The 22,123-nt window shown below is 40.2% G+C and overlaps 1 protein-coding gene across 5 annotated transcripts in view; it reads right to left on the bottom strand.

Annotated features, from left to right (window-relative positions):
• The window catches only part of LOC105278716 (leucine-rich repeat-containing protein let-4), a 94,675-nt gene extending 72,552 nt beyond the window's left edge, over window positions 1–22,123 (bottom strand). For 2 of the 5 annotated variants that reach the window (XM_011338005.3, XM_011338025.3), the window contains exon 1: window positions 21,289–22,120. The gene's annotated coding sequence lies outside the window, so the exon portion shown is untranslated. Of the gene's footprint in view, window positions 1–21,288 lie in introns of all 5 variants that reach the window. The other 3 variants (XM_020031338.2, XM_011338016.3, XM_011338046.3) reach the window with 2 other exon arrangements.

Raw genomic sequence — 22,123 nt, 5'->3', positions numbered from 1 at the left:
GATTAAAGCAAAGTAGCGAAATTTGCGAAATAAATGAAAAATTATGTTTGACATACTTTTTACATCTGTAATTATTCTTTTTACAACAAATATCTTGAATAGATATCATATTAATAAAAGAACATAAAAGGATGCTCATCTTTTATTTTTCTGAAGAAAAAAAAATTATATACTCATCTTTCACTCTTCTATAAAGAGAAAGACAATACATTTGAGCAGATAAGCAAGAGGCTTATCTAAATAATTTAAATATCACTTAATAAAAAGTTTTCAACGCTCTTTGCGTTTTTCGATATTGCACGAATGTCGCTCTCAATAACCGCGAAAAGCGTTGAAACATAGTGAAAAATTTTTTATCACGATATATGGTGCCTCAATTTATCGAATTTGTTGCATTGTTCAAATGCTCCTCTTCTTCATCTCTCTCTCTCTAAAACGTCATCATAATATGAAACGTCATACTGCACGTCAATCTTTCTACATTATCACAACAAATCCTATTCGCAAATCGCGCGGAAACAGGAAGACGCCGGGAGACGTCTTGATCTCGATCTGTAGCTTCGCGTACAATGACGATTCGGGATCCGGCTCGTCAATAAAATTGCAGAATCGCGCCAGAGGAACGGACCATTAGTCGCCGACATCGAATTTTATAGGCGCATAAACCGGATAAACGTCGCGCGCGCGGTCTCCTTCTGTCACTTTTGTCACCCGGGCAACTTTTCCGTGGCGTTACGCTCGAATTCGCCGTAAATTCGCGAGATCCTTGTAATATATCGAGCTTAACATAAGGGAGGGTCCGAGCCCTCTTTCCTTCCACATTAAGGGTTCTCGTTCCATCCAGATCCGATCTCATCCGCTTTTTATCACATCACAATCATGAAAACAGGTGGTCTCTTTCAATTCTATCGAACTTTCAGTGCCGTTTTACAGTGCCGCACGTGTGCCGTATTAACTGTCAATTTTCAAGATTAACAAAAAGGAAATGTATTTGACAAAAAAATATATGGAGCAATTCGCTAAATTGAGCTTTAATTATATTAAATGCTTTAACGGATTTGGAAATGTATATATGCTATATGTTCTAACAAGAGGAAAAGTTCATTTAGGGAGTTCATGAAAATTTTGTTATCATAATATTACAAGTCGCGGTATTACGTATTTTTGTGATGCTAATCTGTATATTATAGATTCGTGAAACTAAAATTACTTCTGTGGATTAAAGGAAAAAGGAAATTTTATTACTTTTAAATCTAATTTGCAAAACATTATTTATTTTCGGCTACTCACAAGACTTAATTTTTTTTCGTACTAATGTTATGTGCATATTTTTATCATAATATAAAAATAATTTACAAAATGGCAAATATCCATGCTGCTTTTTCTACAAATGCGTGACGCATTTGACAGGGAAATTCGGAAATATTTTGATTGGATTAAAAATGACATAAAACCAAAATATTGGCTTTCTACGATACTGCAATATAAAATTTATTATACTACAAGTAGTGGATGAACAGTGGATAAAAAATTAATAAAGCGACCGATGCATTGTATAACGGCCAGTGAATGAAATGCGATTTGTAACTACAATTACGAAGAAAATAAAAAAGCTGATAAATTATCCCAAACTGAGCAATTTGTGAAACTTAAAAAAACTCAAAAAATATGTGATGCCAAAGTATTTTTTCTGGGAAACCTGCAATGAGACATTGGATGCCTTTACAGAAGAGCGACCGACAGAAAAATAACGGGCAAATATGAACTCGTCCCACTATTAAACTCTCTCGCCCGTTCGACTAACTGCGGTAAAACTTTTTCCCGCATTCCGAATTCCATAAAAATGGAAATTTGGTGGTGCGCAACTTATGTTACGAAGTCAATCGATGCCGCGAAAATCGCATGAACTGGCCGGAAATTTTTCATACGCTAAGTTACTGCGATGTAAAATACAAATTGCTGCTTTCGCCGGTCAATGTATCACGCGCGATTGCGGCGGAGCCGTCTTAATATTCAAATTCATCTAGTTCTCTAGAAAATTTAATTTTCCACACTTTCTTACACACATTTCTTCGGAGGATGTACGGTGTAAATATATCATTGCGGAAGGATGGAACTTCGCCGTGGTAGAATGCAAAGATCGCCTCGGGCGCGAAACACGTAAATTTCGTACGTTTTCGCAAAGTTTCTGCGGAAAATAGAGTGGAAGGGAAGTATCAGGAGAAGCGGAAATGAAATAGTTATACTGATCTGCGTGCCGGCAACCGATGGGTTATCGATATAGCGATACTGCTGCAAAATACAGCAGAGATTCAAGTAATTAATATCGAAAGCGGTACACACTGAGCCAGCGCATCAAAATATATGAAATATATAAAAAATAAATTCCTGAAAAATTGTTTTTGATATTTTATCCTTTAAATGTTACGCGATATTTTATGGTCCATGTTTTGTTACTATGGTGCAACATGTTTCTAATAGGATAAAAAAAATAGTGTAATCAATTTGCCGAACTTCTATAAATTATTTCGTTTTGTTTTACCGCGAGACGGTGCAGATACAACCGGAAAAATACAACCATCTATCTCTGTTACTGCAAGGCCGAATTGAAAGAAAACAATCCGTGGAAACCACTACCCTTTACTCTGGAGCGTCACGATAATCTGCTTTACGAAAACAATCAGACGAGAAAACACGCACAGTTCAAATTAAAGCTCGAAATCATTTTACTGATCTCTAGTGGCAATTCGCCGAACTTTTCAAAGCAAATGTGGATTTTGCAGCGATTACGTACAAGGGAAAATACGATCACGATGAGTCAGGGATAACTGCTGCCAGCCTCAGGAACAACTTACGCTTGGAATCGCGGTTTTAACAAATCCAGGATTACAGATTCCAGTTTCGAAATAATTAAGAGAAGATTATCGTATTTCATTCGATTGGTATTTATTGTATCTTTATTGTATCTAAGTTCCGCATCCAGAAAACGAGACATTTTCAATTTAGCGTGTTCTTTACCCTGAATTGCTATTTTATTTTTGTCTAGATATCGTTTACCTCTGAGATACTTTTGTACCCACGTACGTGAATATCTTCCTCTACAAAATGGCAGAGTGCATTTTTCGAGAAATGGTATTTTGTATGCCTCGAGTTAAATTCATTCTTTTCTGCAAGAATATTGCAGTCACTTTCTTGCGCACGCGGATGGCAAAGCGAACTTTTCGTCCCGTTATTCTTTTTTTTCACCACTTATTTCACATACCGAATATATTCAAATGTCAAGCAGCACGTCTATCAAGTGCGCTTGCGACGATATATCTTTCGAACTTTAAAACGTCGACTCGGGATCTCAGAAAGGACAGTGAGCTGCGTCGAGTAGTGGCACTTATTACCGCGCCATTCTCCAGGGAACTTCCAACATCGATCCGTGTTTATGCAAAATTGCTCTCGCTGCATCCTTCTATCCCCAGCGTAGCGTTTCGCGAATATTTTATCGAAGGATTACGGTTTTAGATCAATCCTGATGTTTGAACAAGATAAATGAGATCAGCATGACGACAAAAACTAAATCTCACGTACCCGATAATAGGAAATAATATCCCGCCGTAACGTTCCGAATATAACGTCCATGAATATTTTTGCCAGACGTCGTAAAGGACAGTCATATTGATTCTACAATTTGAACGAAGTTAACAACATGCGAATAATATTCGCATTTATGTGCGCGGTATAAAAAAACTCAGCGTGAGCTTTTTTCGTGGGATGAGTTCATAAAAACGCGTCGGTCTAATATGCGCTCTCGTCGGAACGACATTATTTGTGACGATCCTCGTCGTGACGCCGAGTTGCATAAAATGACATAGTTTTTGCGGTATTTGCCGTATGCCATAGTAGTTCAGGATTTAAATGTTTAAATCCTGAATCCGGTGACGCGACAGCGCGCTGGATCGTGTTACGCGCGCACTCTGTGGCTATTTTCGGTGAATGATTGAAACGTAACCGATCGAACTCGCGGATAACGCGAGGAGAATAAAGAGCTCCGTTGTGGCATAAATTCGAACCGAAAAGAATTGGACAGGAGATCGAATCTGCTCCCGAGAATTTCCATTGCCGGCGAGACATATCGCTCGCGAAATACTGGCACTTACATTCGCGCATGTTTGCTGTATCTTATAACGTCGACGTGCAGATCTGATAAGCCGATATGCCCAGGAGTAACTCAAATGCGCGAAAATAGCGTAAAGGAGCTATTGATTTTCTGGGGAAAACGTTCGGTCGGTCGCGTTCGCAGACAGTGCGAACCATCACGATGGCGGCGAAATAGCAAATTTAAATGTTTGTTTCATACGTTACAGGCGGCACCGCGCCCGACAGTAAACAAACGAGAAATGCAACCGTACGAAACGTGTCGCTGTGTTACCGCGCTCTGCAAACGCGAGATTCCGCCCCTTCCTCCTCGCGAATGTGCACAATGAAAAATTGTTCCCATTTCGCGTACATACAAGCATTAGCAATATTATGGAAAATATTACAATTAATATGTCACGTCGGATGAAGTTCACATCGGTACTTTTGTTCCGCTTCCAGCATGCTCATTAATATTTGATTGAAAATTTATCGAGCGCGTGCGCGTGGATTTCCTGAGCGAATGTAAAGCCCACACGACTCCGTGATTTCGTATTAATCCGTACTGCGTGCTCTCGCGAGCACATTGATCGACGGCATTTTAATACGACTTTCTGGAGAAACGCGATAAAAGTAACCCCTTTTAACGGGATGACAACTCGGCAATTTATCAAGCTGCAAATAATTCACAGCGCCATATCCTTATCCGAGGTTTACGCCGGAAATTCTGCGCGTGGCTCGATCCGACTAATATTTATTACACGTTACCGCGCTCTGTGCGGTCGTCGTGTCGAAAGTTTTGATTAGGCGACTAGAATTTCATCTGGACCACGGCACGACAAAATACGACTGGTCTCGCCGAGGACGAGTGAAATGACTCGTAACGGCGCGAGGTTCTCGCACCGACCTTTTCACGCGGATCTGATTTGTCACCGACGTGGTATTCTCGTTCTGTTCTATTCAGAGAGGAGCACTTAGCGCGTTCAGAGCGGTGCTTTGTCCTGCCCGGACGACGCTCTCGAGCTCTTTCCGCGTGTGCATGCTGTACAGATCCGTTCTATTGCAACCGCCGGGATCTATCCGTGCGAAAAGTATAATTCTCTCCCGTTCCCGGGAGAAAGGAGCGTTCGCGCGTGATGCGTTTCCAGAATGATCCTTACAAATGGAATGATCCTCACGCCGAAGCTGAATTAGCTGCCACCGCGATGTGTGATCGACGCTCTTGATACGAAGTGTCCACTCGGATCTCCTCACGGGATACTGCTGCTGAACGAGCATCGTAGCCGTGTCCGAAGTGCGCTATCGATCTGTCGTAAACGCGTTCGCGACGATGAAGATGTGCCGTAATTAATCGTGCCTAGCAATCTGGATAATTGTTCGGGTCGGCGGGAACAAGACGCGCGCTAACGTTGATTAAGAAGACGCCTAATTGGTAACCGGACACAAACGAACTCGCATGCCGGCTTTCTCACTTTGTCATAGCAAAACGAAACGCATGCTGATCGACTCCATCGTTAACTATTGTGCGAAAATCACAAATCTGTCAGAACTACGGGCAGTAATTTTTGGAAAATTGGAATCTTTCGCGCTATCGGTTACTACAGTCTGATTTGGTTTCCGAAGTGGAGTTGCGTTTTTTTGTTATTCTGGTTTCAACGTTTAGTGAATATGTCAATGCACTTCATTAGCGAGAGAAGTACCTGGATATTGCATTAACAATAAGTTTAACCTGTTTTTCATCGTTTTAGAAAAATTATACAGGGTGTCCCGGGTTTTAACCGACAAACTGCGGGAGTATATTCTACTAGTGGAAATAAGAAAAAATTCTTATATCTAGTTTGCTTAGAAATGCTTTATTACAAAGTTATAAACCAATATTGAAAAGAAATATGAGATAAGTAACAACGGATTTTTTCACAAAAATAAAAATTATGTACGCAATGATTTAGTGACGCATTTCAAAATGTTGTCCTTGCACATCGATACAAGCTAGACATCGACGTAGTACAGAATTTGTTACAGTACGACATTCCTGAAAATTTTGTTGCATCTCAGTAACTGAATTAGTAATTCGTTGCTTTAAATCTTCAAGCGAGATTACTTCTGTACTGTAAACTTTATTTTTTAAAGTTCCCCATAAATAAAAATCAAGAGGCGTTAAATCGGGCGATCTTGGAGGCCAGAAAACCGGTCTTCCTCGACCAATCCACCTATGAGCATAATGTTCATCTAACCAGTTTCTAACTTGTCTAGCATAGTACGATGGACAACCGTCTAACTGTATCCAGCTGTTTTGGCAAAACTGCTTGGCGGACCAATAAGCCGGTCATGAAGCGTACCCATCCAAACATTACATCGAAATTCGTGTTGAAAGTTTCTTTGTCCGGTAGTATGTGGATTATTATGAGCCCATACATGGCTATTATGAGAATTGAATATGCCTCGTCTTGTAAAGGTCGCTTCATCTGTTCATAATATCATTGATGAAAAAAGATTGTCCCTTTCTACTGCATTCACATACCAGTTACAAAATTCGACTCGTTTCTGATAATCGATTGGAAGTAATTCTTGTACAGGTGTGTAATGATATGCGAATCTGTCATCAGCACGCAATGTTTTCCAAATAGTGTTTCGTGATATCTGCAGTTGAGCTGAAGCACGTCGAACACTTTGTGTAGGAGTATTATCAAAAAGATTTAAGATTCTTTCCGAGCGTCGTCGGTATCTTAGAGCTGAACGAACATCATCATATTCATTCATAGGTCGAAATGAACCCAAATTACGTAATTGCAAATGGGCACATAACATAAACATCTTCGACCTTCCAAATTCTACACTATGTTCCGTTGTTACTTATCTCATATTTCTTTTCAATATTGGTTTATAACTTTGTAATAAAGCATTTCTAAGCAAACTCGATATAAGAATTTTTTCTTATTTCCACTAGTAGAATATGCTCCCGCAGTTTGTCGGTTAAAACCCGGGACACCCTGTATATACATTGAAGTATTTTCAGTATTTTTTCGGTCAAAACGTCAGATGATGCTTGACCGAAGAAAACTCTTAATAAGTAAATTGTTCTTTACATTTATTAATAAGGTGAACATTTTTCAGAAATAAGACTAAAATTCATGCACACTTTATAATACATCCAGTCATGCTGAAACATAACACAAATGAATTGTTGCTCGCGCGATGAGACGCGACTTCCTCTCGCAAAACTGCACTCAACTCGGACAAAGGGCGATTCCGTTTCGAAGCAGCGAGTTACGGGATCACGAAAATTGCTGGCTAACTTATTCCGTCGACCGATGAACAGCCGGATCTAAGTTTCGTGTGATGAATTGGCGGTACGGACTGTGTAACTGTGTATACCGAGCAAAGGCTCGCGATTGCTGTTCGCAACTCTGTTTGTCCGTTTGGTCGCTTCCCGATTGCGTTACTTCGCGGTGCAACTTTACAACTGGGGTCGAACACTTGCGGAAACTGGCTACCGGCTCTCTCGAATGAGAAAGTAATTCCGCTTTCTGACTTCTACGCCGAATCGCGTTGAGTTGTCAACTGCAAGTTTCGTGCGATAGATCGAATCCCGGTTTGCTTATTCCACCAATTGCTAAGTCTTGCTAGTCCGGCTGATTGCTATCTAAACTCAAATTAAATTTGTTATAAATTGTAGATGATTCACCATTCTGTTGACGATGATTCATTCAAGCTTAGCATCAATAAAGATATTCTTAATTATTCAATTGTTATATGTGCATAATGACAACAATTAAAACGATTAACTCGAGTTTCAGTAATCACATTCACAATCACGGAAACTATCGTGAATGTTAACATTTTTCTGCTGAGCTGGAGAAAGAGATAAGAAACAAGAAACGAAAAGATATTTACGATAACTTAAGAATTCATCACGAAAATAGCTCGTTTGCGTGCGCCGATTTATCGTGACGCGTCTGGTTTCAATGATTAGAGATACGCTTTCTTTGACTTTAATTAAAAATTGTAGTTGTACCGGTGAACACGTAATAAGCGAAATCTATTAATCATTAAGCACTACTCACTCACGCGCATGAGCAAACGACAAGAAATACGCGCGTTATGCTGTATACTCTGAATTATTTTCGATGCAACGAAACTCCGTCCAGACTTTAACAGGCACATTGTTGAAAGTCGGTAACGCCTCTTGAGCGAAAGTAATTTCGAATTCCGGCTTTCATGTTAAGCTTGCACCGCTGAACTTGCGCGCATTACACACATGCAACAACTTCGCCTAACGAGGTCGCCTTAGCGACACAATTATACTTACAATGAAGTATTCATCCGTTGTGTTATAATTATGCGCGCCGCATGCTGTTCTCGATTATTCAACACGAAGCGACAGTGTAATATAATATAATTTAAAATTCATTGAGCTGCAATTTGCTCGTTTATCAAAGAGGAAAAATCTACCTTTCCGCGTTTTCCGAATTTATAAACTGCATTACTAATACTCTAGCTATCTAGAACGTATATTATACAGCGGAATAGCGATATTACGCCAAGCTTACGCATTAGTTATAATTAATGTATGCATATGTATCTACGTGCATCCCATCAAAAGCCGCAATTGCGCTGGTCTCACATTGCCAGTCGATTGCTCGTAAACATTTATGAGTACATGTAACGATGTCGCATCGTTTATTACCGCTCCTAACCGTTACTTTAAATAATTTATAAAAATATTTTTAGCTATCAATTTTATCCAATTTTTTACAATATTCGGCTTTTTGTTATATTTTCTTAATAATATTCACACCTCAATTTTATAGATGTATCGTTGAAATATAGGGGTAGACAATATTGACCTGACTCTTGATAACCCGACGCGCTTATAGGCGACAAGGGACAAATGTGTACACGAAAATTGGAGCAAACCAAAACTGTTCTATCAAACACTACGGAGTCAAGCACCATTTCTCACATGGACAGAAATAGAATTTTTTGTCACGTTTCGCCATTATCGTTTCGTTCTCCATTTTCCTACAAGAGTCGAGTTAGCCCTTCGCTGCTGAGCTCAAGTGGACCTTTCCTATAAACTTGCGCATTTTACAGCGACTGCACGTTCGATACGAATTCTCGTCTCTCTCTCTCTCTCTCTCTCTAGACATTTATCGATACGGACATTCTGTCCGTATTTAAAATCACTCGCACGATTTTCTCTTCTTGAGAACTATCGGTTTGCTGTCGATAACAAAAAATTTAAAAAATTTTTCTTAATAATAAAATATATTAAAAACGCAAGATCCTGCACTCTAATAATGAAAATACATTATATAAAGTATTTAAGAGCATAACATAGAAAAATGGTTCTTACGAAGAAAAGTTGGGGAAGAACTATAAAACAGAACAGGATTGTATAATCGGTATATATTCACCTTTTTCTCTTACGCTCTGTTTAGTCAAGCAAATATCTGCGATGCAACACAATTCCATTAACAGTTAATAGAGTTATCAGACCACTTTCAAGAATATTCTGTGAACTAAAATAAGTTTAAATAAATATTTGGTTGCACGAAACAGCTCCATTCATTTAATACGTTTAGCTTTTGGCTCTGTCGTTTATCAGTCAATAAAGAAATCAATAATAATATGATAATTCGAGGATATCGAGGGTGATGACAACTAATAGTACCAATAGTACCATTGAGAACAGTCATATTTAACGAAATAAAATATGAAAGAAATATATACGATTATTTTGCTTGATCTGGAACTCGATAACTCGATGGACTTGAATCGACTTGATGGACAAACGAGTGTATTTTTCACGATTGTACTCATTACGAACGATCGATCAGTCACGTCCACTCCGATCCTAGTTTCTAGCACATGTATGATTAAGTTCGTACTTCCGTTGCATCGTATAGAACACTGCCTTCTGCATAATTTATTTTAAAGTCTGCTGCGCGTTCCACACATGCGAAAGCTCGAGACGAACGAAGATAAATTAAGCAGCAAATATCGCTTAGGCGAATTTACGCTAATGGAAGTTATTATGCAGCCCGTTGTAACCCAGACAACGAGATATTATTACATCCGATGTCGAACGAATATGCTGCCTGCAGGATATCGAAATATCTGAATGCCTGAAATCGTATACTCGAATATTTTTAGAATACACTATTGCATTGCTTTATGTTACATCGCCAGTCGCAACAATAGCCTGAGATTTCTGTACGTTATCGTGCAAGAAAATAGAAATGATGAGTACATGAATGAAAACTAAAGGGCTCTTTGCAGAAATAATATTTATTCATGTATTAGTTGTCTCTGTATAAACAAATAGTAATATACAATTTTTTATCAATATAAAAGAATAATACTGATGTTACCCGCTCTTATAACTTTATTACGAACGACTTATTCTATAAAGACTTTTGCTACAGAAAGATCGAGCCACGTTGCTAATTTATTCGTTAGAATCGATCCAAATATAACGCATGTATTAAAAATTAGAATTTGTCGTGACAAGAAACGTTAGAGTTGGAGCACTTGAGAGATTAACGAGATGGAGGATTTCCATTGTTTGTTTCAATTAAATTATTATCGTCTCTTAAATTATTATTTCGAAGCTGCCGATACCAATTCAGAGATTACATTACTCGAACGCGCGCAGTATTCCGAAAAAGAAACACCGATCCCATGCGGCGTTCCTCTCATGAATTATGCCCGAAGCAAACAAGATTCATGCACGGTGGATGCAAAGTACCAATATTCTCGGCGAACCCGAGGAAAGTTACGTATATGGCGCGATAGCGAAGTTACGTCTTGTTAAGATGCTACACCATAAACGACGATAACGATTGATGTGTTCTTAACGAAAACGGGAAGAACGAGTTTGACGAAGTTTAAATAAGTTCAAAAGTCGATGCGTAGATGAAGTTATGGTGGATTATAGAAAATATAGTAGTATACTGACGCGATGTTAAGCTTAGCTTAACCACCTGCAACCTTCGGTAAAGTCCGATGAAATCATTAAGTGGATTACGCGCATCAATTAGTATAACGTAGACTTGAACTATTTATACATTTGCCGCATATTTTGAGCGTTTTATATACATATATATATATTTTTTTATACATATTTCCTCGAGATTACTCTTACAAGATGTCTAGTGAAGTCTTCTAAACATTATAAAAAAGCCCGTCAGCAATCAATATCCGATATATTATTGCAGCAAAGGTTGCATGCGATCGTTGTCAAGTGTGAAAAGGTTAAAGGAGCAAGTGGAGTAACACATTGGAGAAGAATTTTCAGCAGACATTGTTTTAAAAAAGTGAAATTTATTTAACTTCTCCCTGGCAGAAATGACATACCAAATATGCATTTTATCGTTGCAAATGTAACTCAGTTACCAAGAGAATGAAATAGACGGCATAAAATTGTCTACTTTTTTTTACGCTAACCTGATTCTTTTCTTTTGAATATTTCAAAATTTATATCTCGTGACATTAAAAATCGGAATTTGATATATGTCAAACCAAGATCAATAATATTTTTCAAATTTTAATAAAATACTATCACAGAAACTTTTTAAAATTAACCCATGTGAGACGATATGATAGTCTCATAAAATATCGATTCCACGTCATTGTAAAAGCTTAATCATTTTTATATTTTCATATCATTAAATACATATTTCTAAACATATTTATACATATTTATGTATATATATTTCTTGTTTGGTATTATATACTTGTAAATAAATTATTTGCTCAGATGCGACGTTAATGACCTCAAAGTTTTGCTAACTCTGACATTCACAAGACAATATACAAGTAATTATGTAGCAGAAATCTTGCGTGTCAACATGCGCCGACTTAGTGTTTGAATCGAACAGGGAAACTATTTCAGATTAATTAAACCTGTATCGCCGAACAATATCTCCATCGCATGCATCTGTCTTTCGTGTCTCAGGACACAAAAACATTTAATCTATTTCTTCTGCTGACGCGACGTATTGCACGTTAATGAATGCCATCTACTCGGAGGGGAGTGGGAAACTATTTCACCTAGTAGATATTTAATACGATGCCATTAGTTGGCTTTTTAGGTTTTCCGACTCATCCGCGAACCTCAGCAATCAGTTAGTGAGACCATTTTTTTCCCAATAGTAGCAGCAGTAAATATTTCATATGCGAGAACGTTGAACTTTATTCTATCAACAATCGACAAGACAGACGGACACAAAGCTTTATTTATAGAGTGGGTATGAGTATCTGGGATAACATCCTCTTATGCGCATAAAAAAGATATGATAGTACAAGTACAAAAAAAAAGTAATAGAGAAATGAATATATATAACATACGAATAGCAGTTAAATAAAAAATTTTAAAAAGAGAGAAAGAGAGAATCAGGAATATTTCACATTCAGGAAAAGCAATATCGCTCGCCATCTCTCGCGCTAAATTATGCGGACTTGTCCCGCGAAGTTCGTACGCATTACGTTCATGGAAATTCCGTCCGACAAACGCAATTTTCTGTGCCGGATGGTGTGCTGTAATGGTGAACGTAATGCAAAAGTGTGCACGTACGCGAACGCGCGCACAGACGCAACACGCGTTCTATCGGTGTCTTCAAACTCGTGAAGCACGAAGAGCTCTGATGTAAGTCTACTAAATTAACTAATGTAACTTACTAAATGAGTAATTAGTTCTCGGCTGAATAAATAATTATATGTCTAGCGTAGTTCAATGGAAACTATTTGATTAGTCGCTCTTGCGTCTGCTACGACGTCCCATGTGATATCTATTTTTCTTCTATCCTGTTTTCTGTAAGATGTTAAGATGTACATGTATATATCGTGTGTTGCAAAATTGTACCTCTAATTGTAAGCATAAATGATTCATTTGGCTCGTAATTAATCCAATGAAGTAATCTATTAATATTAATCTAAATTTGACATATTCGCAGGAACTCGAGCAAATTTCCTGTAGCACAGTTACATCTGCATGTATTATCTCACTCATGTATCTCAATGGACATTGCTTCAAGGTACAATAAAATCTCTCTTTCTCTCCCCCGCCCCCCCTCTCTTCCTCTCTCTCAAATATCCCTATTTGGACCGTATTATGTACAGTCACGCACATAGGGATGTCGTGTTACAGCGAAAGTTTTTGGATACCTTCTGCTTAATGGCTCTATAAAGCGCAAATTTTGAGGTCGCGGTAAAAGAGGGAAAAAAGACTGGTTGGTCGTTGTGCCATAAACTCAGACGTTTCTCACTGACGGTATTTCAAACCTTACTGAAACATCAAGTCACGATTTATTCGCCCGCGGAGCGATAAAATTCGAACGAAATGGTAAACCAAGATTATACCGTGCACCATATCAGCAATAGCGCGTCAAGTGATATTGGAACATGATTGTAAGAGTCAAGCTAGAAGATATATTTGTAGACGTATAATCGTAATCAAGCTTCACGCAATACGATCCCAGAGAGTAGCCATTTTAAAGCGTAAAGTAGCTCGTGCTTAGGTAATTTCAAAATATTTCAGAATTTCGGATTAGAAAAGCATGGAAAAATGTGCAAAAGATTCTTTCTTTAGACTACTTTCTTACACTTTTAAAAAATGTTATTAACTTGTCGGCAAGAAGCTAAAATTATATAATTCCGCTCTAGTTTTTACTGTTGAAATTTTTGTGAAATGCGCGAACCTTGTAACTCGAAAAACAGATATGCGCAGCACACATTAATTTATATTCGGTGTTGAAATGTTTCTTTAATGAATTTTTTCGTTCCCCTGAAAGATGGTGAGTCGCGAAAGACTTTATGGCTCCGATAGCTCGCGTGACTTAACCCCAGATTCTTATCCGTTATAGAGGTTCAGAGTAAATTGTTCATCCCTTATATTTTTTGACATTCTTCACTCGAAACGTTTAAAATGGATACGCTAATGGATTGTGCAATTCTCGCAAGTTGCGGTGAGATGCTGTGAAGTTTGTGTAGGAAGTGTCCCTGTAACGGAAGTTTCAAAAACCGCAGGCAGAAAATGCGACAGCTTCAGCATCTTCTGAAAGATAATGGCTAAAGTTTACTTCTTCTCCGTCTGTGAACTCGTTTTTTTCTTTCGGAGCTTTGAGAGCACATCTTGGAAATATCCTTTGAAAACGAGCGATTATACATACATGATCATGATTTTTTCATTTGATACTGGCAACGGATACTGTGTAACTTCGTTTTGTTATTTTAGCGAGAAGGGCAAGCCCTAAATTATATTTATCATCGATGAGTTCGATCGATACATATGTGCAATCGTTATATATGTTATTTGGAAATGGCATAGACTATAGACACACGCTTTATTTGTTCGTTTTATCCCAGTTTCCGTTAAAAGTTCTCTATTGCAAATACTCTCGGCGAGAGTCGTAAATAATGTGTGTATTGGATATTGTCCATTCGCGTGACGGCGCGGCAGCTGAATCGAGAGGATGTTTCGAAAGCAGTAATTATTATTTCTCCGAAAAGCAACATCGCGCGACAGCCGCGGAGAACCAGCAGCAAATCCCACTGCTGGCGACACGGGCGTAATGGAATAACCGCGACGAGCGGAGGGCGCGAGAGAACAGATGAAAAAAAGGGGAAGAGAGGAAAAAAGATGAGATCGTCGTATCGACATCAGGGCAGGTTTGCCTTGAATCGAGTCCTCGGATTAACGAGCAGCGTTGCCTTTGCAGATGCAAAGATAACAACACGCGTGCTCTCAAAACGGTCCCCTGCGCACGGTAGATCGATCTGCGTGTTTTAATCAAGCCTGCGCGCCGCGCAAAAAATACACGATGCTCCACTTTTGCATCGCCATAAATCGCTCATCTTCGTCAGGATTCTCTCCCGGGTAACGTTATGTTGAAGCGAAGGTAGGCTTCGCACTTGCTCAGCACCCTCCTGCCGCCACCCCAAAGATATCTCATAGCTGCCGCGTGGCTGGAAGTTAGTTAAATATCTCGGGAGTATAATCCGGCTGCGCACATAAGGGAAATTCACGAGCGCGTGAAAATGCGTAAAACTTGGCCGGAACCGGGTTTATCGCTTTCAACGTCTTAGCGAGAATTAGATGTGCGTGCGGAAACCTAGTAAGTCTTCTATCCCTTCCGCTTGCTTTTTTTCAGATGGTACAATCGCGGAACTACGTTTAATCGAATGAATCCTAATTGAAAGTTTCCCCCGGGCTTTACATCCGGTTTTCCCCATATTTCCAAATTAACGAGCTAAGTTATCAACAACTATTATTTCAATCTCTCGTTGACTTCATGCGATAATAACGTTCAGGACGTCTCGCGATTACATTTCAGATTTTGATTTCAACCATGTGTCTATGATTTCAACTTTATTTTTAACTGTCTACAGCGAACGCTATTAATAATAAATTTTTCCACAAGGGAGAATGAGAACGGAGGAATCTTCTTTATCCGTTAAAAATGCAACTTTGTCATTTGGCAAAACTTCAATCTTGTTCAATAATTGTTTCGTCATGTCTAAAATCCGGCATACTCGCGCGAGATGTAGCTTCACGTAAAGCGCTTTTTGAGACAAGTGTTGAGAAAGGCGCTTCACGCCATTTTAAAGCGTAAAGTAGAGAAAATATGTCGTTCACGCGCAACGACTACGTGCCCGAGTAAAACAGCGCGAGTTGTGTATTCATAAACAACGCTAGCTTACCCTTTGTGCAACGGCTGGGAAGGTGGCGAAAGTGGCATGCAATACATTTCCACATCACGGCAAATACGCAAAGAAGTTGGGGCATCGCTGTTAGCCTCCGCGAATTTTCATGTATGAAAGAACGTGCGTGTACAGGCGCGCAGTAAACAGCATAACGCGACTCTCAATAAAAATGATACACGTTGTTACACGCCGTGCAACATCGGGATTGTAGACTTCTATTATACAGAATCCAACCCGACACGACTTGTGTGTATCGCGAAGCGATAATAAATACAAACGATCAGCCGGATTTGCTGGGAAAATTTATGCACGCGGAAAGTCGCAAATATATTGCAAATCTTATTATGCTTTGTAGCGCATTTTATCTATATAATTTGAAAATAATTCGTTTATTTGTTTAGCATATTAATCAAATACTAATGCAAAAACATATTTAAATGTAGAAATAATACCCTTATGTTGCGATGCTGCAGCCACGATATTCTACGCAAAATTTCAAAAAATCTCTTTATTTCCCGTAAAATTTCAATGCTCCATATGAAACCTTGAATTTCTAATTTGTACGCTTTTCGTGAATGCAAAAGGATTTTTCACGTGTGTCACGCGGACTGAGTAACAACGTGAAGACGAAAGAACGAATGCGTCGCTTGAGAAAGAAATGTCGCACATTTAAGCACGGGGGTGGAAAGGTCGAGAAAAGGTAGAGTGAATGAGAACAAATGCGAATGCGGAATAAGCGCAGGCAACTTTCTTTGTTCTCTCGTTTTCATACGCGTGTGAATACGCGCATCACTGAAGGGCACACGTTTCTTCCGGTGAAGTTTCTTCAAGAATTTCCCGAGAATACTAAATGCGTTTATCTGGCTTGGACAAATTTATCCGCGCATTATCTTAATAACGGTACGGAGCCACAATGAAGGTAGTTTGCATATCGGAAGAAATCCAGGGCAGAAAGTACGAAAGTATGAGTAACGCGCTCGCGCGACACTACATCGTTTTGCATTCCCGGTGTTGCGATTTACGAGCGACCGGGGATAAACCGCGCAGATATCAGGGCTTGCGAGCGCGTGCGAGCGTAGCCCTCATATCTTCAGTAGTAAATGCCTGAACGCGGAGCGATGCGCATTTCAGGCCAAGTCGGTGCATATCTTCGCGTGAAGCACGAAGCGAATCGCACGATCTGCGAGCATTATGACACAAGTGCCGATAACACGTCGACCGATAACACGCGATATTACCCCTGCGTTGCACCAATATGTGCACGTAACACTACGCGGCCAGAGGTAGATCTTTACGGTAAGGGCGAAATGCAGGGTCACCCTCGATTACAGTCGTAACTGTATGCAGCGACGTAATGAGGGGATGAATCGACTCGCTCGTCGTAACCCCAGCTATTCCGCTGACATTTCGCCGCGAAGGCAACGCGATCGGACCTCTACCAGGTATCCCTGAACCAACATCGTTAGGAAGCGCAGGAATATTCTACAGTATTCTGGAGTATTTGCACAAAACTGACGAAATTTGACGTTAAGAGAGAGAATCGGTAATGCGGAAATATTCCAATAAAGATGATACATAAAACGGGACGTTAAAGAGAATTAGTCGTTGCATCTAATATTTCTTCAGCTACTTGTGATTTCTTTTGGATTCTTGCGATTATTTTTGGCTGCTTGTTTGTTATTTAATTATCAGCGATGCATTTCGTAATGGTACAAGTTAATGTTCACGATAATTTACATGTATGTCTTTTATGTCATCTCGAACATTGCGCAATATTCTTCATCACTCAGAGTTCAAAATATTTTTCTCGAGAATTTAAATTTAAAAAAATAAGTTCCTATAAAAGCGATGTTTTTATATTTAATTAGATTTTCAACATTTACGTATAGCATTTATGGTGCAGTTATAAATATTCCACGTATTTCACGTGCTTCTTTTTCGAAGTCATACAATGCGAGTTACAATGCAATATTTAAAATATTTATCAATTCAATACTGTTAGGCAGTATATATGCTACATATAAAATATATAAAAATATATATATTTTTTAAAGATTAGTTTATTTTAAAAATAGGGTTTAGTTTTTTAAGAGTAACTTAGTTTTAAAGAATAGTTTATGAATAATTTGATGTCTCAGATTTCGCTATTTTACTATAATAATTGATACTGTAATAATTAATATCCATATTTCATTAAAAGAATCGTTTGAAGCCAGCTTGTGTACACGTTCGTGAGTTAATGGCACCGCCGGCGCAACACACATCTAGGAGCGCATTAACCTTTACCCTTGGTAACAATGCGATGCAATTTTACCACGATTCGTGAGCAACCCTTGAATTAATTGACGAAAGGATTCCGGCGCAGCGTATATGGTAATGGAACAAACGCATACTATTAAGGAAATACGTATAAAGGTGCACGGAGGAAATTACTCTGATAAAAGGAGGGAAGCAAGGAGGGAATAGAGGAAACAGGTAGCGCGGCGGAACCGTGTTGTATCATCCTCCCGGGATTACGCAAACAACCCCCGAGCCAACACGCGTACTCGAATTGGACACACCCTGCTCTTACTCCGCCCGCGCGTATCGCCCGAAATTTCGGACGTCGACCGTGCGTATATATCGTGTACGTACATACATATGCGCACGAGCAAATAAGATACCCGCTGGGAGCATTGCCAAATTTACGGCTCCGTAATTTCCAGTATCGTATCGCGGATCATCACGGCATCATCACGCAAAACACATCGAGTTCCGGTTGTGTCATATCGAGATACATTGATATCGCGCGGCGGCGCCGTTATTCAACTGCCATCACACGAGAATCACATCGAGAATCGATGTTGCTGCATTTTATAATATTTTTAATATCCCAGATGGAATCTCGCTGAAATCCTGCTCGTCGAAGTGCAATATCTGACTTATGCACATAACCTGTCTTTATCTTTAAATTACGAGGGATTAATTATTCATGAACATTCCTCCCGCGGAAGGAAACTACAACTAAATCTTATCCTCGGAGATGAAAGTGGAGGAGTGGTTTTAAAAGGATTTCTGGTAGCATCAAAGTCTCCTTCAATATCAAAGAACGGTAGTTTTCGATCAGTTTTCTTACTGCTATTTTAAATGCGCAACCAATTAGATCAGTAACACAAAAAATAATTTGAATTATATTTTTTGAACATGTTTCTCCTCTCCGCATAACGTATATTCAATCGATGGCAACCATTCTTCAAGTAATTGAGTTAGCGTTTCGTTTCCCCTCCTTAAATTACTTTCCTTCAAATTACGTGAGCGAAAGGTAAAGACAAAAAAACGAGATCTCGACCCTAATCCAATCTTTTCCTCCAAGTCACAAATTAGATGTGCGTCGCGCAAGTTAGAGACTTCACAATACCGAGAATCAGCTCCGGAATTTCATTGTCCAACCTCGCGCACGTACGTCACTCGGATAGCTTGATGAAGCCCTTTATCCAATATGGTGCAGCGAGAAGCGGCAATGTTCGACGCAAAACCATTTCCATTGTCACCAAATGAGACCGGGTCCACGTAATGGATGGGGCTAACGCCTCGCCATCATCATTGGCGCGTTGCTCGCTACGATGGAGCGATGTTGGATTCGGGACAATGGGAGGACCGGACGCGGGTAAGACCCCGTGACCCGAATGAAACGGAGCCACTTGTTGTACACGCGGAATGCGATAGAAATTGTTTCCTGGACGCCATGCGCATCGTTCGTTCGTTCGCACGGATATCGTGGCCGCGGATCGATATCGCACTCGTTCCTGCAATCGTCCAACCGAGGTACGTCTAAGGGGCCTAAAAGGAAGCACCTGTCGCGATAATTGATGGACAAACGTTCGATCTCGGCGCTCGCCATATCCGACCGTCTTCTGAGCATCCTCGAAGCGCACTCGGGCCATTCGAACGACAAGGAGAAGTACACATTTCTCCGCGTTAATTGCGAGCTTCCTTCAAGTCTGTGAAAACGGAAGCCGCTATTCCCAACGGACGCGAGTTCTCCTTTGTTGATGAATAATTGGTAATATAGCTGCGAAGGTTTAGAGAGAAAATTCTTCGTTTTAATGAACGACCTTCCGAAGGGAGAGGCTATAAATTATTAAAGGGACTTGCAATATGCATTGTAGCGCACATCCGATGAAGTATTTTACTGCGATTATTGCGCACGCCGCTGCTGCAGTACGCAAAATATGCAAAAGAACGAAAGGAAGGGTACGATCGATGTACGAATGGCGCAACACTGGTTTGAAAAATTCACGGAAGACGACATCCAGGAGGAGAACAGAAGCCCTCGGTCTCTGAAGATCACTATATCATACACCGAGAATGAAATATTTATAAGAAGTTGACTTGAAAATGCAAACTTCTAAGGAGGACAGAGAGATACGACCAATTTTGGTTAACTGATTGTTGTAACATGTAGGAGGCACTTTTATCTTTTTTTTATCAAGATACTTGCAAAAATATCTTATCATTTTGTAACTAAAAATTTCATACTTTGTGTGTGTGTGTGTGTTTTGTATTCTATTTTATATTAAACACGAGAAAGGGAGAAAATTTCCAACTTTTAATTTTATCGAATTTTTCTATTGAATGAGGACAAGTTTTGGAGCTTCCAAGAATTTTACGCTCGTATGCGGCAAAATTTTGGAACGATCATATTTTTGCCTCTGCAATAAATGTTTGTTTGCGCCCACTCATAGCCACCCCCGTACAGACTCGATATAGGACATAGAAAACATCCATGATATAATAATATCCAAATAATTAATAATATATAATAGATACGTAGCATTACGAAGTGTGCACGTTTTTGTTGCGGCAACTTTTAACATTTGCAATTATCTTTCTACAAAGTGCATCAGTATTCATGTTCCGCTCCGTAAGAAAGTACGTTGTTTGCAACGCAATAACGTTCATTAATCAACTACGTAGGAAGCGAGGGTAGGCTACATAACTGCGGTTTGGGGGGAAGTAACGGCTAACCCATATCCCGCTTGATGACTGTTGCACAAAACTCATCGCAAGCCGCAATCAAACTTCCTTTGCCGTCGCTACAAATTGTCGTTGTTAAACCCATGAAACTGTAACGCCCAGGCACCATTTTGCGTCGCGGATCGTGATTTGAATAATCGTGACTGCACATCCAAACTTCACCTGTGCCCGCAACATACAAGTCATTCTTATCGACGTCGCGAGAGAAATAAATACACTTTTGCATAAGTTCAGTTTTACACAGTTTTGCGGCTTACTTATTCCATGGATATAAGTCACCGCTACGTCATGCGAACGACTAATCGATCGCGAATCTTCCGGTATCCATTAATCGTCGCGCGTATCGAGCTACCTCGATAAACACACGCAGATGCCCAATCAAACAAGAAAATAAAATATGTGAGCGAACACATCTTCAAATAAGGAATAATGAACACCTACCTAAGCAGCAAGTTCGCGTTAATCGGGTTTGTGCAAAATCAAACTGCGTGAATCTTCCGTGCGATTCGAGAACTTGAACTTGTCGTCACCAACAACTGGCCTGCACGAACGAAACTCGCTAGTTTAACAGGTGTCCAACTTCGGGTCCAACCGCGCGTCGTCTCTCCGGCGAACAAGCAGGCACCTTCGGGAACGGGGAGCACGCGGAGGGCGAATACTTTGGATGCGGAAGAAGATCTCTTCTCGGATCAAGCTCGGCGCGTATGGACCGTGGACGAGACTTCTGGCGAATTCGAGAACGTCACCGGATCCACCACCCGCGTCTGTCACTTCACTTTTCCCCGCGACATTCCCCGAAGGAATGCGAAGAACGAAGGTGCTCACTTGCTCACTGATTCCTCTTATCGGTTGAACTGCGCCGCGAACTTCCCGGGGATCTTCCGCTCTACCGATCGGAATCGGATTAATCCTTCCGCGACCAGGCTGGAAGAAGAGCGGAGAGGCGTCACTCGAACTCGATCGTGATGCACGCGTGATGAACAACAAGTCGAGCTCCTTTCAGCACGATTTCACGACTGGGGCACTGATTACCACGGCGATTACGGCCGCGTGCGGCGTTGTTGGTGACGATCTCTCTCGTGACGGACGTCACGTCTGTCCTTCTCTTTCTCTTTCTCTCTCACTGACCTGGTTTCCGGAGAGGATCCCCCTGCCTAGCTGACGAACGCGCGGGAACCGAGGCTCATGTCAAAGTCAGTCGAGCGACGAGCAGCGACCGAGCGGCGGAGAACCGACTCTCGTACGATGGGACCTCGCGATCCTCTGGGCTTCCTGC

This window comes from Ooceraea biroi, chromosome 4 (assembly GCF_003672135.1).
Source record: "Ooceraea biroi isolate clonal line C1 chromosome 4, Obir_v5.4, whole genome shotgun sequence".
In the NCBI taxonomy this organism is placed as follows: Eukaryota; Metazoa; Arthropoda; class Insecta; order Hymenoptera; family Formicidae; genus Ooceraea; species Ooceraea biroi.
This window is presented reverse-complemented; position numbering and strand designations above follow the sequence as displayed.